This window comes from Triticum urartu, chromosome 6 (assembly GCF_003073215.2).
Source record: "Triticum urartu cultivar G1812 chromosome 6, Tu2.1, whole genome shotgun sequence".
Lineage (NCBI taxonomy): Eukaryota > Viridiplantae > Streptophyta > Magnoliopsida > Poales > Poaceae > Triticum > Triticum urartu.
The window spans coordinates 384,508,439-384,526,541 of NC_053027.1; positions in this window are offsets into that span (position 1 = coordinate 384,508,439).

The following is an 18,103-nucleotide window of genomic DNA, read 5'->3' on the forward strand; positions in this document are numbered from 1 at the left end:
ATGTTGATCCACTTCACATCCACATAGGTGTTTTTCTTGGCCTTGATGACATCCAGATAGATGAGATTCTGCTGCTTGGTCCAGAATAGCTCATTCCCTTGAAAGTTGGCACGAGGGTTTCCATATGGATTGATCTTCCTTCGAGAGATGAACTCAGCAAGCGGTATCTCATCCATACCCACGGCGGGTTCCTTCTCTTTGGTGGCGGTGGTCTTGGTTCTGCGATGGGGGGCATTGGAGCCCTATGCTGCCTTTGAGTTGCGCATACGCTTGGATCCCGTGTTATGGCTTGGATTGGAGCAGTGATCCGGAGCACCTGAGCCACCATCGAAAAGACACACCACAAAACAACCACGCACGAAACACGAGAATGATCAACGCAAAGACCACAACAAAAACAAGTAGACATAGCACGTGAGAAGTGCCATAAGAGGGATTTGAGACAACGGTAGTATTGTGTGTTGCGCCACATGCGGTAGTACCACTCCAAGGAGCGGTAGTACCTGCGACGCGGTAGTACCGCACTAGTAGGGCGGTAGTACCAGACGCGCGGTAGTACCGCACCTGAAGAGCGGTAGTACCGCACGGTTGCAGATCCTTAACGGCCACAGAGATATGAGCACAACCGTGTCAACACGCGGTACTACGGTTGATCAAATCCATCACGGGACAACTATAGCAAGTACCATCACTACACAAAACTACTCTCCTATATCCTACTCTTGCAAAGATTTGGCCTAAAATCTCACGAACAACTTGCATCTCCCCAAAACCTAAAAACAACAAGACGAACTAGAAAAAGGAAGGGATTGGCGAGAAACCTTGTTCCATGGCAAGAGGGAGTGGTGGGGAACGATCCCACCGGTTAGAATCCGAGGAGAGCGGCCGGAGATGGAGATCCGGCGAGGACCTCCGGCGCCATTCTTGAGCGAGAGAGAGAGAGAGACGGAGTGGGGAGAGAGACGAATGGGTATGGGGGAGTTGGAACTCCCCTGCCCGTGTTTAACCCCCCACGCCCCTCGACCGCACGGTAGTACCGCACATCATCGCGGTAGTACCGCCCCGTGGCTTTAGTACCTCTCCCTCAAGTGGCAGTAAAAAAATTCTACTGCGCTGGGTGCGGAAGTACCGTGTGCTCCTCACGCGGTAGTACCGCACGTCATTGCGGTAGTACCGCCCGAGCGGAAGTACTACACCGAGGCCATAGTACCGCTCCCCTAGGCGGTAGTAAAAAAATTCTGCCGCGCTGGGTGCGGAGTACCGCGCGCTCCCCGCGCGGTAGTACCGTGGTAGGCCGCGGTAGTACCGTGAGCTCAAGAAAGAGCAGTTTCAACCAACCGAGAGAACACCGAAGCACGAAACCTTCAAGCGAAAGACCACACCAAAGATTTAACACACTGGACACCACAAGGACAAGCTCGGCATGAAGGAAGAGAATCAAGAGACAACACAGACCAAAAACGAGATACAAGCTCTCCCTGGAGAGGGCGGTGGCTGGAGCCACCTATGTTTGAGTCAATTGGTATGGCACCGCGAAGAATTATCCTTGGGCCCATGACCAAAACTCGTCTTTGAAGAACAAGTACCATCAAAAATGGCTAATGTGAAAGAGTTGATCGCTTTATGCATAATGGGGGAGGGAGAGTTCATTGAGAGAACAACACTCACCCTATGTCCATGCCTACACCTAGATTAGACAACAAGTTATGTGAGGTGGGGTGTGCAAGGGTTCAAGCAACATTGCTCGAATCAATGATATTTAGCTCATGCCTTAACTCGCGAAATCTTGCTTCATCCAAAGGCTTCGTGAAAATATCTGCAAGGTTATCATGGGTGTTGACGTAGTTGAGCTCGATCTCCCCTCGCCTAATGTGATCCCAGATGAAGTGATACCGAATCTCAATGTGCTTCGTCTTGAAGTGTTGCACCGGGTTGAGAGAAATCTTGATGCACTTTCATTGTCACACCAAAGAGGCACTTTGTCCCAAATGACACTGTAATCCTTTAAAGTTTGCCTCATCCATAAGAGTTGTGCACAACAACTACCGGCAACCACATACTCCACTTCCATGGACGAGAGAGATACACAACTTTGCTTCTTGGAAGACCAAATCACCAAAGAGCAACCAAGAAATTGGCACCCTCCGGAAGTGGACTTCCTATCCACTTTGTCTCCCGCCCAATCCGAGTCCGAATAACCTACAAGCTTGAAGTTTGCTCCCCTTGGGTACCATAAGCCAAAGTTTGGGGTATGAGCCAAATATTGAAAGATTCGCTTGACCGCCACAAAGTGACTTTCCTTAGGTGCGGCTTGAAACCGTGCACAAATTCCCACACTCGACATGATATCCGGTCTAGATGCACAAAGGTAAAGCAAGGAGCCAATCATGGAGCGATATACCTTTTGATCCACCGCTTTACCATTGAGATCAATGTCAAGTTGGCACTTGGTGTGAATGGGAGTGGAAGACGGCTTGACATCACTTAGCTTGAATCTCTTGAGCACGTCTTGAGTGTATTTGGCTTGGTTGATGAAGGTTCCTTCTCTCCTTTGCTTCACTTCAAACCCGAGAAAGAACTTCAACTCTCCCATGGAAGACATCTCGAACTTTGAGGTCATGAGAGTGGAAAATTCCTCATTGAAAGCTTTGTTAGGGGAACCAAAGATAGTATCATCAACATATAATTGGCACACAAACAACTCCCCTCTGACCTTCTTAGTAAACAGAGCGGGGTTGATTAGCCCAACTTCAAAACCACGGTCTTGTAACAACTCGGTAAGGTGGTCATACCATGCATGTGGGGCTTGTTTAAGGCCATAGAGTGCCTTATCGAGTTGACACACATGATCGAGAAAGTAGGGATCCTCGAACCTTGGGGGTTGCTTGACATATACCAATTCATTAATCAAACCATTAAGGAAAGCACTCTTCACATCCATTTGTTGTAACTTAAAGTTATGATGAGAAGCATATGCAATCAACATGCGAATGGATTCAAGATGAGCAACGGGGGCAAAGGTTTCACCATAGTTGATACCCTCGACTTGGGAGTAGCCTTGTGCTACCAAACGAGCCTTGTTACGAATGATAACCCCGTGAGCATCTTGCTTGTTCTTGAATATCCACTTGTTTCCAATGACATTGTGGTTCTCCGTTGGCCTTGGCACCAATCTCCACACTTTGTTGCGCTCGAAGTTGTTGAGTTCTTCATGCATGGCATTGAGCCAATCCGGATCTTCGAGCGCCTCATAGACCTTTTGGGGTTCAACACAAGAGACAAACGCGTGATGTTCACAATAGTTTGCTAATTGTCTACGAGTGCTTACCCCCTTTCTTAAGCTTCCAAGCACATTTTTCATGAGATGATCCTTGGTGGAGATCTTGGAAGCAATCTTGGCGGCACGACGCTCCAATTCCTCCTCGGGGGTGAGACGAGGAGTGGTCACTTGATCATCTTGAGCGCCGTCTTGAGCTTGTTCTTGATCTCGAGGAAGCTCTTGATGGCCTTGGGCATCACTTGATGTTACAACACCATCTTGAGATTGACCTTGCCCTTGGTCTTGTTCTTTAGGTTGAGGGCCTTCACTTTGTTCTTCGGAAGCGTGTGGGTCTTGGGTTGGTGAAGGTTCCACTTGAGTGGAACATTGTCCTTCTCCTTCGGCCATAAGGGGTTCCTCAATGGGTAGGATATGACCAACACACATTCTTCTTATGGCTTGGGGAGGAATTTCATCACCTACATCACAAGTACCACTTTGCTCCACTTGGGAGCCGTTATTCTCATCAAACTCCATGTTACATGTTTCCTTAATAAGTCTTGTGGACTTATTGAGAACAGGGTAAGCATGAGAGTTTGTAGCATAACCAATAAATATGCCCACATAAGCTCTAGCCTCAAATTTAGAAAAACAAACACCTTTCTTGAGAATGAAACACTTACACCTGAACACCCGGAAGTACTTGAGGTTGGGCTTATTACCGGTGAGTATCTCATATGGAGTCTTATTCAAGCCTTTGCGGAGGTAGAGCCAATTAGATGCATGACATGCGGTGTTGATGGCTTTGGCCCAAAAGTTATAGGGAGACTTGAACTCCGCCATCATGGTCCTTGCCGCGTCCATCAATGTCCGGTTCTTCCTCTCTGCTACACCATTTTGTTGAGGGGTATAAGGTGCGGAATATTGATGCTTGATTCCCTCATCACTCAAAAACTCATCCAATGTCGGAGAAAATAGCCATGGGTAGCCTAGCCGGCTTCCCCTGGCCCTCCTGAAAAAATCACGAGCCCGCCCGGCTCTCGAAAATCCAAGACATGGGGCCGCCTTCCCCTTGCTGGCTGCCACCTAGGCCGGCTTTCGGAAGGCGGTCCGACTTTAGCCCTCATGAGAAGGCCGACTCCAAGAAGCCGACCATGAGAAGGCCGACTCCAAGAAGCCGACCATGAGATGGCCGACTCCAAGAAGCCGGCTCCCCATAAAGCGGTCAAGACCGTACCCACAAAGTTTGCACCCACCTAACAGCGGTGCGACGGGGCGTGGCTACAGTGAAGCCTGCCACCCCCGAATCCCGGAGCACGCCTGGCACAGTGCGTCGTACGGGGTAGGCATGACCCGTCCGGCGCGACACTGTTGCCATGTTGACCCTGGCATCACCCACGACGGGCCGCCAGCATGGCCCACAGACGGTGGGCCCCTTTGAGTAGAGAGACGCCCGAAGGCGGCCACGCCTCCCACCAGTCGGCCCAAGACAGAGCCGGCTCCCTGCGGCCGGCTTGCCGCCTCCCTCAAAGAAGACGCCCCGTTAAGGAGACAAGACGCGGTGAGGCTACAGTGATCACCTGACAGGCGGCGGTACTATAGCCGCGCTTACCACGACGAAGCCCACGTCAACAAGATGGAGCCACAGTAACCAGCCGCCGACCAGGCCCTGGACAGTGGGGCCGGCCTGTCGACCAAGGGGCCGGCAGCCGGCGGGACCCACCAGTCGGCGGGCCCCAGCAGCCGGTGCAGAAGCCGGCGAGCGCAGTCACAGACGGCTGGGCCCCGCGCCCAGTCGGATTACCATTGTATCCCCGGGGGTAGGCCTTTATAAACCCCCCGGTGCACCCATGCAAAGGGTTGGACCCCTTGCTAGTTCTAGATTCCACACAAGAAGAAGAAACAGGCTAGCCGTGCCCTTCTTCCTCCTCCCCCCAAACAGCTCAAGGAGCGTCGTGTAGCTACTTGATTCATCTAGTGAACATGCGGAGACCCCGCAGAGCAGCAGTAGGGGTGTTATCTCCACGGAGAGCCTCAAAGCTGGGTAAGATCCATCGGCGTGCATGTCTTTGCCTTATCCCGTTTCCAGGCACCGGCGATGTCTTACTGGCTCCCACAATGATAAGCCACCCGTTGGCATATGTCGCACCTACCACCCGACATTTGGCGCCCACCGTGGGGCCAGGTGCACCGTCGTCCGGAGACCTGTTCTGGACGGGAACCCTCTTCCTCCCCAGCGAGCGTAGCCAGCCCGGCACGCCCGATGGCACTTGCCACGACGCGCTGCAAGGCGTCACCAGAATCTGCGCGGCGAGCAGCCTCGCCGATCTCCTCGACGAAACTCTCATCTCCGACGAGCTCGCCTCCGATGCGGGCACCGACCACCTCGCCAACCTTCTCGGCCAGCTCCATGTCTCCAGCGAGCCCGCTGCGGACCTGGAGTCGGTTGGCTCCACTGACCCGATGCCTATCGACTCCGACACGGCCTCCTATGACACCTTCCCCACCAACGTCACGATCTACAACGACCCGCTTCCTCGAGCCGACGGCTGCGATGCTGTCACCACCGAAGTGATGGTTGTCGGCCACGGCGGCCCAGCCGATGAGAGTGCCCGCGACGCCTCGCACGCGGTGGACCATGACTTGTCCGGTCCCCTCCCGGCTAATGCCGACGACGAAGCGCTGGAGGCGCGCCGCCTCGCCCTCCTCGCAGAGGGCCGGAGGTTGGCTTCCGTAAGACGCCTCACTGAGGCCTATTAGCGCGAAGCTGACCGCGCCGCCTTCGGCACGCCGGCCCCGGACGGGCCAAGCCAGGCCGGCCTTGTCAAGCAATGCGGCGCCGTCATTGCCTACACGCTGGGAGTCGACCGCCCGGTCTACGCCACTCCGCTCGAGAACTTGCGTGCCGCCCAGGCGGCCGTAGACGAGTTGGACGGCTTGGAGGCCAAAGACCTCCCCCACATGACCCGGCGCATCCAGCAATTGATCGACGCAGCCGCACAGCGACACGAAGCCGACACCCGCGCGGAAAGCCCTCCCCCGCGCCGAGAGCACGGCGCGACGTCCCGGACGCCGACTACGAGCAACACCCGCGCGCGACGCGAGAAGGAGCCGGCTGCCAGCCGCAGCCGGACCCGGATCTCCATCGAGCGAGACGCGAACGATCATCCCCGAGCCATGGAATGGCGGGGCGACCCGCCTCCGCCTTCGCCCTGTGGAGAGAGATATCCTGCCCCGCCGCCAGTGGCGCACCCGACTCTCAGCGCCAGGCTAGGCCGCCGCGAAGGAATCGACGAGAATGACGCCCGCCATCGGATCGACCGCCTGGCGCGATCCCTGGCGTTGGAAGAAGAAGACGATGTCGGCCCGCCTTGTTTCGGCCCCCGCATCCGCGACGAGCCCTTTCCCAAAGGGTTCTCGCTCCCAAGAGACACGCCCAAGTACAACGGCTCCGTGAAGCCGGAAGATTGGTTGATCGACTACTCCATGGCGGTTAGCATAGCCAACGGCAACCAGCGCGTTGCCGTGAAGTACGTGCCCCTCATGCTGCAAGGCACAGCGCGGACCTGGCTCAACAGCCTCAAGCCGCGTAGCATCAACAGATGGCTAGATTTCACAAAAGCCTTCATCCGCAACTTCACCAGCACCTACAAGCGGGCTCCCAAACCTAGACAGCTCTCCTTGTGCGTACAAGGCCCTGCCGAGTCCACTCGCGATTACCTAACGCGTTGGGCCGAGCTCCGCAACTCCTGTGAAGGGGTGCACGAGGTGCAGGCCATAGAATACTTCACAGCCGGATGCTGAGAAGGCACCCTCCTCAAGCACAAGCTCCTCTGCGACGAGCCGGCTACCCTTGACGAGCTTCTGGACATAGCGGACAAGTACGCCACCGCCGACTCCTCGATGAAGACCGAGCTTCGGGTAGACGCGTCCGAAAAGGTACTCAACCCGGCGCCCAAGACGCCGGCTGGGGATTCCGGCCGACTCCCCCACTCGAACGACCACAAGCGAAAGGGCCCCGCGCCGCCTCCCGCCAGTCGGCAGGTGGCCACAGTCGAAGATGCGCCGCCTGAAGAACGACCGGCGCCCAAGAAGCCCAAGGGTGGCAGGCCGGCTTGGCAGCCCGCCTTCTCCTACGAGCAAACCCTCGACGCCCCTTGCAAGTTCCACAGCGGCGCGAAGCCGTCCAACCACACGACCCGGAAGTGCCATTGGCTCACTCGAATCTCTAAGGGCGAGGGGCTCGTGCCGCCTCCGCCTGCCGGCCCGCCGCCTCCACCTCTGCCGCCTCCGGCCGCTCGGCCCGCAGTCGGAGCCGTGCATGACGAGTTCCCTGACGAGCAAGCAACCTACATCGTCTTTACAAGCCAGCCCGAAGACCGGCGCAACAAACGCCAAGAGCGCCAGGAAGTTAGCGTGGTCGCTGCCAGCCCCGCCGGACACATGCATTGGTCAGAAAGGCCCATCAGCTGGAGCCGGGCCGACCATCCGGAGGTGATGCCGTCTCCCGGCTCTTATGCTTTGGTCTTGGAAGCCACCCTCGCAACGGACAGACGCGTCGCCCGCTTCTCCCGTGTGTTGATAGACGGCGGGAGCAGCATCAACATCCTGTACCATGACACCCTGGAGAAGCTAAATGTCAAGACGAAGCAGCTCATGCCTACTCGGACAGTGTTCCACGGCATCGTACCCGGCCTGTCCTGCGCCCCCATTGGCAAGATCAAGATTGATGTACTTTTTGGGGACAAGGAGCACTTCCACCGGGAAGCGATCTGGTTTGAAGTGGTGGACCTGGAAAGCCCTTACCATGCGTTGCTTGGCCGACCTGCCTTGGCCAAATTCATGGCAGTTCCCCACTATGCATACCTCAAGATGAAAATACCAAGCACCAAAGGCGTCATCACCGTAGCCGGCGATTACAAGAAGTCCTCTGAGTGCGCAGCAGCCAGCAGCCGGCTGGCCGAGTCCCTTGTGATTGCCAAAGAGAAGAAGATGTTGGACCGAGTCGTGGCCATAGCCGGCAAACAGTCGGCCGTGTCCCCCGACCCCAAGGAGCATGACGCTCAAGGATCTTTCCAGCCGGCCAAGGAGACGAAGAAGATACCTCTTGACCCCGAGCATCCAGAGAGGTTTGCCGTCATCGGGGCAAACCTGAACAGCAAATAGGAAGGCGAGCTCGCCGATTTCCTCCGTGAGAATCGGGACATCTTTGCATGGTCCCCCAAGGATATGTCAGGTGTTCCGAGGAAATTCGCCGAGCACAAACTACACGTTCGAGAAGACGCAAAGCCAGTCAGACAACCCCTTCGCCGACTGTCGGAGGAGAAATGCAAGATTGTAGGGGAGGAGCTAGCCCGACTTTTGGTAGCCGGCTTCATTATGGAAGTTTTCTTTCCAGAGTGGCTCGCCAACCCGGTCCTTGTGCTAAAGAAGAACAACAAGTGGCGCATGTGTATAGATTACACGAGCCTCAACAAGGCATGCCCCAAAGATCCCTTTGCCCTGCCAAGGATAGACCAAGTGATAGACTCGACAGCCGGATGCGAGCTGTTGAGTTTCTTGGATGCTTACTCCGGATATCACCAGATAAAGCTGGATCCGGATGACTGCCTGAAGACCGCCTTCATCACGCCATTTGGAGCCTTCTGCTACCTGACTATGACATTGGGCTTGAGAAATGCCGGTGCCACCTTTCAGCGTTGCATGCAGAAGTGCCTCCTCAAGCAACTCGGCAGAAACGCTCACGTTTATGTGGACGACATCGTGGTGAAGACGGAGAAGCGCGGCACCTTGTTGGGAGACCTCAAGGAAACGTTTGAGAACTTATGCCGGTTCCAAATCAAGCTTAACCCCGAGAAATGCGTGTTCGGAGTGCCAGCCGGCCAGCTCCTAGGCTTCCTGGTCTCCGAACGCGGCATCGAATGCAACCCGATGAAGATCAAGGCCATCGAGAGAATGGCGATCCCCTCCAAGCTTCGAGACATTCAGAAGTTCACCGGGTGCTTGGCCTCCTTGAACCGCTTCATCAGCCGGCTCGGAGAGAAAGCTCTCCCCCTCTACCGCCTCATGAAGAAGAGCACTCACTTCGAGTGGAACGACCAGGCCGACCAAGCTTTTCACGAGCTGAAGAAGATGCAGGCCACGCCGCCTGTCCTCGCAGCGCCGACTGAGAAAGAGCCCATGCTCCTCTACATCGCCGCAACCAGCCGGGTGGTCAGCACCGTCATCCTAGTCCAGCGCCCAGAAGAAGGCCGAGCCCAGCCGGTCCAGAGGCCGGTGTATTATTTGAGCGAGGTGCTGTCCGCCTCAAAGCAGAACTACCCGCACTACCAGAAGATGTGTTACGGCGTGTACTTCACTGCCAAGAAGCTGAAGCCCTACTTTCAAGAGCATCCCGTCACGGTCATATGCACCGCCCCGCTAGCCGAGATCATAGGCAGCCGGGACGCATCCAGCCGGGTGGCGAAATGGGCCATCGAGCTGGCCCCCTACACAATCTTCTACCAGCCGCGTACTGCCATCAAGTCCCAAGCACTGGCCGACTTTCTCGTCGACTGGGCCGAGACCCAGTACCTGCCGCCGGCTCCTGACTCCACCCATTGGCGCATGCACTTCGACGGGTCCAAGATGCGCACCGGCTTGGGAGCCGGCGTCGTCCTTACCTCTCCCAAAAGCGACAAGCTCAGATACACGCTACAGATCCACTTTGCCGCCTCCAACAACGTGGCCGAGTACGAGGCGCTCATACACGGGCTTCGGCTTGCCAAAGAACTTGGCATTCGCCGGATCCTATGTTATGGCGACTCGGACCTGGTGGTCCAGCAATCATCCGGCGACTGGGACGCCAAGGACGCGAATATGGCGAGCTACCGCTTCCTTGTCCAACAACTCAGCGGATACTTTGAAGGATGCGAGTTCCTCCACGTACCACGAGCCGACAATGAGCCAGCCGATGCCCTGGCTCGAATAGGCTCCACTCGGCAAGCAATTCCAACCGGCGTCGCTCTACAACGCCTCCTCAAGCCGTCCATCAAGCCGTCTCCAGAGTCCGATTCCATCTTCGTGCCGCCTGACCCCGATGCGGCCGGGTCCGGCTCGAAGAACCGAGTAGGCGACCCCAAGACCCCCGTAGCCGGCCCGGCGACTTCGGCAGCCGGCTCGGGGACTTCGGCGGCCGGCTCGGGGACTTCGGCAACCGGCCCGGGGACTGCCACGACCGGCTCGGGGACTGCGGTAGCCGGCCCGGGGACTGCACCAGCACAACAGCCGGCGGCCGATTCCAGCACCTCACCGCCCAGCCCGCCCACCCTGGTGGCAGTAGCGACTTTGGCAGTAGAAGAAGTCGCGGCTCCATCATGGGCTCAGTCCATCCTCAACTTCCTAGTAAACCAAGACCTGTCGGCTGACGAAACAGAAGCAAGACAAGTCCAGCGTCGAGCCGGAGCGTACACAATCGTCAACAGAGAACTACTCAAGCACAGTGTCACTGGAATCCTCCAACGGTGCGTTGAGCAAGAGAAGGGCATTGCAATCCTCACAGACATTTACCAAGGAGAATGCGGCCACCATGCGGCCTCAAGATCACTTGTCCCCAAAGCCTTCCGCCATGGTTTCTTCTGGCCGACTGCTTTGGATGACGCCAAAGAATTAGTCAAACATTGCAAGGGATGCCAACTCTTCAGCTCCAAGCAACACGTGCTGGCTTCGGCACTCAAGACCATTCCCCTCACTTGGCCCTTTCCGTTTGGGGACTGGACATGGTGGGCCCATTCAAGACGGCGCGCGGCAGCATGACGCATTTGCTCGTCACCGTGGACAAATTCACCAAGTGGATTGAGGCAAATCCGATCAAGAAGCTGAATGGGCCGACTGCTGTGACATTCATCGCAGACATAACAACTCGGTACGGTGTGCCGCACAGCATCATCACCGACAATGGCACGAATTTTGCCAAAGGAGCCTTGGCACGTTTCTGTGCAGCCCAAGGTATCCGGTTGGACTTAGCATCCATCGCCCAGCCGCAGTCAAACGGCCAGGTCGAGCGAGCCAACAGCCTCATCCTCTCCGGTATCAAGCCTCGACTGGTCGTACCTCTGGAGCGCTCAGCCGGCTGTTGGCTCGATGAGCTGCCGGCTGTCCTCTGGAGTCTGCGCACTACACCAAACAAGTCAACCGGCTTCACCCCTTTCTTCCTTGTGTATGGTGCCGAGGCGGTCATCCCAACTGACATCGAGTTCTACTCGCCTCGAGTAACCATGTACATGGAAGCGGAGGCCAAGGAAGCACGAGAAGACGACGTCGACCTGCTGGAAGAAAGCCGGCTGTTAGCCCTCAGCCAGTCTGCCATCTACCAGCAGGGTTTGCGCCGCTACCACAGCCGGAAGGTCAGGCCAAGATCTTTCCAAGAGGGCGATCTTGTGCTCCGGCTGATCCAGCAAACAGCCGGCCAGCACAAGCTCTCAGCCCCTTGGGAAGGCCCCTTCGTCATCAGCAGAGCTTTAGGCAACGACTCCTACTACCTGATCGACGCACAGAAGCCGAAGGCGCGCAAGAGAGACGACTCCGGCAAGGAGTCGGAATGACCATGGAACGCCAACCTCCTCCGAAGATTTTACAGTTGAAATGCAGTATGTACCGCGCTAACTTTTGTATTAAGTATAAGACAATAGGCTCCCCGAGGAGGGCTCGGGGACTTCCATCCCTTATTTATGAATGAAAAGTATCATGCTTATGACCTTGTCATGTCATTTACTTATTCCGTCCGGCACTGAGTTCGACTAAGTCGGCTCGGGGACTGGCCGACTGGAGTTATGTTAGAAGTCCTACCTGCAGTCAGACAAGTAGTGTGCCGGCTCCCAAGCCTTCTCTTGCCAAAAGTCGCAGTCCGAAGAACCGGCTGTCCGGCTGGCAAGAGTTAAAGGCAGGAACGGGCGCCCACACGAAAAACGGCTAGGGACTAACGGACTAATATAACAAAAGCCGGTTTTTCTCCCACCGCCGAATGGCTACCAGAGTAGCCGGCCGGCCGGTTTCCATTCACTTCACTTCAATCCAAGAAAGCTCAAGTACTTGCCTCCCCAAAGAGGGAAGGCGACAAAGGAAAAAGCCTAAGGATAAAAAGCATACGCGAATGGAAACCAAACATGCACATAATAATATTTACATAAAAAGACCTCCGAGAGGCCAGCATTCAACATAGTTTGGATACACCCCCAGTGGGTGGAACTGCGAAAACTTAACAAAGATTGTTCAAAAGACAACAAGGCAGGAAAGATAAAGACGGCAGGTCAAGCTGGCGGAGCGGCCGACGAGCCAGACTGGTTGGCGGAGACGGTCGTGCCGGCTGAAGGAGCGGCCGGCTGGCAAACTTCGGCTTTGTCGCCGCCTCCTGCAGAGGGCGGGCTTCCACGTGCCTCGTTGCTGGAGGCACGGTCAGCCTGAGGTCGGCCGGTTGTTCCACCAGCCGGCTCGACATCTTCGCCGTCCTCCTCTTCGTCATCCTCGCCTTCGTCGCTGGAGGCAATCTCCTCCGCCGAGTCCTCGCCCACCGCCGGGTTCAGCCCGAACCACTCCTCCGGCTGAGCAACACCGTCATCATCGATTTCGGGTGCGAAAACACTGATGTCGGTGCACTCGGCGATCGTCGAAGCTCGCTGGGCGATAGCCGGCCTCACCTCCTCCAGCTCCGCGTCGGCCTCCATCCGCCAAGTGCGCAGCTGGTCCAGGCTCAGCCCAGGGTACCAAGCCCGAACGAACTCCAACGCCCGCCCGGCTCCGAGGTGGGCCGCCGACGCCTTCCAAGCCTCAAAGCGACCAACTGCGACCTCCAGCCAGTCGGCAGTTCGGCTTGGGGTGCGGGGGATCGTCTCGCCGGGCCAGAGGGCGGCCAACACTTGCGTCCCGGCACGTTGGAGCCGGCGAAGCATCCGATGAGCCGGCTGCAACCGCGCCTGGACAGCCAGGAGCTGCTCCTCAAGTGTCCGGTTCGCATCCGGCGCAATGTTGGCCCCCGCCTGACAACGCGCCTCGCGATGGGCCTCAATGCTTTGGGGGGCGAAGGCGGAGTAGCCGGGGAAGTAGTCTGCACCAAAAAACGAGCAGCAGCTCAAGATAAGCCAAAAACCCAGGCGGCAAGGGGCAGGGGAGGGCCGAGGAAGGCAGCTTACCATCGATCAAATCCTCGATCCGGCCGAAGCCTTCATCCAGGGCTCGCCGGGTCTCAAACCAGTTCACCGCCTCTGTCTCATACTCCGCCCTCAAGGCGGCTTCACTATCCTGCGCCGCCTGCAGGGCCGCCTTGTGGCTCTCCTCTTGGTCAGCCAGCTTCTTGGCTAGGCGATCCCGTTCCTGGACCAAGGTGGCGTACTCAGCCTCCTTGGTATGAAGGGCAGCCTTCGCTTCGCCAAGCTCCTTCCTCAAGTCGGCGTTGGCCCCTGAAGACAAAGAAAAAGAAAAACAATAAAGAAAGAGTCGTCAAGAAAGACTACACCCAGTGGGTGCGCTGACGCGCCCCCACAGGAGACAGACAAGTTTGAGTACTTACTTCGGCTGTCGGCCAGGTCGTCGGTCCTCCGGCTTAGCTCCCGAGCCTGGGAGTTGAAGGCGGCAGCACGAAGGTTGTGATATTCCTGAAGGTTCAGAAAAGAGCAAAGTAAGGTAGCCGTCGAGAAAGATCCGACCCGACTGCGCAGCAGTGGGCCCGAATCTCGGGGACTACATCCAGTGGGTGCGCTAACGCGCCCCCACGGAAGAAATTAAGAAAGCAAAGCAGCCAAGAACGAAGGACTCACCCGGATAGTGGCTCGTGTTGACAAGAACTCCTGGGTGAACTGTTGCAGCAGGGCGGCCTGAGCTTGCAGCCGGCTCCGGACCCCTTGAGCCGCCACATTCAGCTCGCCAGTTCCCCCGCTGGGATTCCACTCGGACGTGGCAGTGCTGGCCGCCTCCAGATCTTCCGCCAACCAGCCTGCGCCCGCGACGCGGCGCAACTCCGGCGGAGCGGCGCCTCCCTCTGCGTGCCGACCCGTCGCCGGCTGCACCTCGAGGCCGGCTCTGTTCTCCGGCTCACCTCCGGTCGGCCCCTCTGGCACCACTGACAATTGGCCGCCTTGGCCCGCTCCGGTTGGCGCTGCTGGCGGCGCTCCCCTCGCAAAGGCCACGGGGTCCTCCCCCCTCTCCATCAGCGGCGGGTCATGAACAATCTCCTCCGCCAAGGGCAATGGGGTGTCAGGGGCTACGGCTCGGAGAGGGATGGCGAGCAGCGGGGGCGGGTTGCGCGAGCTTTCCGCCTCTGTCTCCGCGGTAGCCGCCTCCGTCTGGGCCTTGGCTGCCGCATCGACCTGCTCCCTCGTCCCCTGGGCGGCCGCCTTCTCTGCCGCCTCGCGCTCCTCCCGCGCTTCGCGGGCGTTCCGCTCTGTGGGCTCCCTGAGATCGGCGCGGGGGTCCACGCGGCGGGAGCTCGAAGACCCTCCGGCCGGCCCCACGACGGAGCCGCCCGGGCCCCGCTCAAGGGAAAGCGGCGCCCTGTCCAGCAAGCGAGGAAAAGTTAAGAAGAATATTCGAAGAGAAAGAGAATGATGACGAGCATGCGGCAAGGCAATTGAAGACTTACGCCGAGACCGCCTGAGGCTGCTTCACCGCCTTGCGGAAGCGGGCCGCCTTCGCGGCCGCCTCGTCTCATTTTGTCACCGCGGTGGAGGGCTTGGACTTCTTCGGCCGACTGCCGAAGAGGCCTAAAGCGGCCCGGCGCTTCTGCGCGCCGCCGGCAGTCGGCGCGACAGACGAGCCCGCGCCCTGATGGTCGGCCGCCGGCTGGCGCCGCGGGGCGACTTCGGCTTCGAAATCGTCCGGCCAGTCCTCGTAGCTCGCGGTAAACCTTGAGCCTCCGGGCTCGGCACTATCCCCCACGACGGCGTCTTCCATGGCGGCTGCCCCCAAGTCTGGGTCGTCAACGTCATGCACCGTGCGGTGGGGGCGTACTGGCGTTCAATCCCTGCCGCCCCAGCCGGCGGCGCAAGAAGAGGGTTCTGCTCAAAAGAACCGACTGGTCAGAGGCCGGCCGTCATGAAGCCGGCTGACGACAAAAAGAAGATAAAGAGAGAAACTTACCACGGGCGGAGGATTGGCGCGAGAATACGGCGCCTTGCCGTATTGCCAGTCCCCGGCGAGCTTGTAGTTGGCGATGTAATTAACCATGAGCGCCACCTCCGTGTGGGGCATTTCCCATGTGCTCAGCCGGCTTGGGTCGAAGCGGCCGCTCATCTGACACATCATATGGGGCCGGCTTTGGAGAGGAACAATCCGGCGCTCCACGAAGGCGGCCACCAAGTCGGCCCCGCGCAGGCCTTCCGACTGAATCATCACCCGAAGCCGGGAGATGGCGGCGTTCCCGGTCGGAGACAGTGACCGGGACCGGAAACTCCACGAGGGCTGCCTCCCAGCCAGCGGGCCGGCTACGTAAGCCGGCAGGTTGATGTAGTCTCCTTGCTCGGCGACGTTCTTCATGTAGAAGTACGATTTTTGCCAGACCTTCACCGACTGGATTAGGGGGATGGACGGGAACGGATTGTTCTCGCTCGCCCTCCTCATGGCGATGAAGGCCCCATAGGGGGCGGGCACGCCGGCGACGACGGTGCCGAGTTTGCTCTGGAAGAACTCTCCCCAGAGCTCCAGCGTGGGGAGCAGCCCCAAGAAGCCTTCGCAGAGGGAGACGAAGGCCGACAACAGCATCACCACATTGGGCGTGAGGTGATGCGGCTGGAGGTTGTAGAACTCGAGGAAGGAGCGCAGAAATCCGCTCACCGGAAGGCCGAAGCCGCGCAGGCAGTGCGAGCGGAAGACGACCCGCTCGCCCTCCTCCGGCGCCGGCGAGATCTCCGTCGCCGGCGCCAGGCGGACCTGCACGAGGTCGGTGCCGGGCAGGCGCCGAGTCTGGCGGAGGAACTCCACATGGTCGTCATGGACGTTGGAGCCGTCCCACGAGCTTGACAACGCCATGGGAGCGAGGTGATGTGGAGACGCGGCGGCGCTGAGACGGGAGGTTGCGGCGGCAACAAGAGGAAGAAGCAAGGATTAGGAGGGGCGGAGCGAGAGAGAGCGTGCGAACCTCTGTCGCTCTCCCTCCTCCCCCTACTTATAGGCTCACGTGGCGGAGCCGAGGAGGCGCGGCGTGGGGAAGCGTGGGGATCGATCGTGCCCACTCCCCACGTCCCGCAATTATTGAGCCTTAACGGCGAAACAAAACAGCCTCGGGAAGGCGAGCGGCCCCTGTGGGCCATGGAAGATCCGCGCCCGGACCAAGGCTCGCGAGTGGCGGGCCCGGGCCTGCGGCGGCGTCACGTCGCGCGCGTGCGCTCGCAGGATCTCGCTGCCATGTGGCCGCGGGAGGGCCCGCGGTCAGCGCGCAGGTCCCCCCTCCTCCCACTTACAAGACGCGGGGCTCTCTGAAGTCGGCATACGCCCGCTAAGTCGGCTCTCCAGGATGGGAAGCTGACCAAGCTTCTCGTCCCCCTACTCGCCTCGGAGCTCGATCAGCTTCGTGGACTACTGTCGGAGGAAATAGCCATGGGTAGCCTAGCCGGCTTCCCCTGGCCCTCCTGAAAAAATTACGAGCCCGCCCGGCTCTCGAAAATCCAAGACATGGGGCCGCCTTCCCCTTGCTGGCTGCCACCCAGGCCGGCTTTCGGAAGGCGGTCCGACTTTAGCCCTCATGAGAAGGCCGACTCCAAGAAGCTGACCATGAGAATGCCGACTCCAAGAAGCCTACCATGAGAAGGCCGACTCCAAGAAGCCGGCTCCCCATAAAGCGGTCAAGACCGTACCCACAAAGTTTGCACCCACCTAACAGCGGTGCGACGGGGCGTGGCTACAGTGAAGCTTGCCACCCCCGAATCCCGGAGCACGCCTGGCACAGTGCGTCGTACGGGGTAGGCATGACCCGTCCGGCGCGGCACTGTTGCCATGTTGACCCTGGCATCACCCACGACGGGCCGCCAGCGTGGCCCACAGATGGTGGGCCCCTTTGAGCAGAGAGACGCCCGAAGGCGGCCACGCCTCCCACCAGTCGGCCCAAGACAGAGCCGGCTCCCTGCGGCCGGCTTGCCGCCTCCCTCAAAGAAGACGCCCCATTAAGGAGACAAGACGCGGTGAGGCTACAGTGATCGCCTGACAGGCGGCGGTACTGTAGCCGCGCTTACCACGACGAAGCCCACGTCAACAAGATGGAGCCACAGTAACCAGCCGCCGACCAGGCCCTGGACACTGGGGCCGGCCTGTCGACCAAGGGGCCGGCAGCCGGCGGGACCCAGCAGCTGGCGGGCCCCAGCAGCCGGCGCAGAAGCCGGCGAGCGCAGTCACAGACGGCTGGGCCCCGCGCCCAGTCGGATTACCATTGTATCCCCGGGGGGTAGGCCTATATAAACCCTCCGGTGCACCCATGCAAAGGGTTGGACCCCTTGCTAGTTCTAGATTCCACACAAGAAGAAGAAACAGGCTAGCCGTGCCCTTCTTCTTCCTCCCCCCAAACAGCCCAAGGAGCGTCGTGTAGCTACTTGATTCATCTAGTGAACATGCGGAGACCCCGCAGAGCAGCAGTAGGGGTGTTATCTCCACGGAGAGCCTCGAAGCTGGGTAAGATCCGCCGGCGTGCATATCTTCGCCTTATCCCGTTTCCAGGCACCGGCGATGTCTTACTGGCTCCCACAATGATAAGCCACCCGTTGGCATATGTCGCACCTACCACCCGACATCCAAGGTGTAGTTCTTGAACTCGGAGCCGTTGTCACTTCTTATAGTCAAGATCTTTGTATTGTGTTGTCGTTGAGCTTCATTTGCAAAGTCGATGAA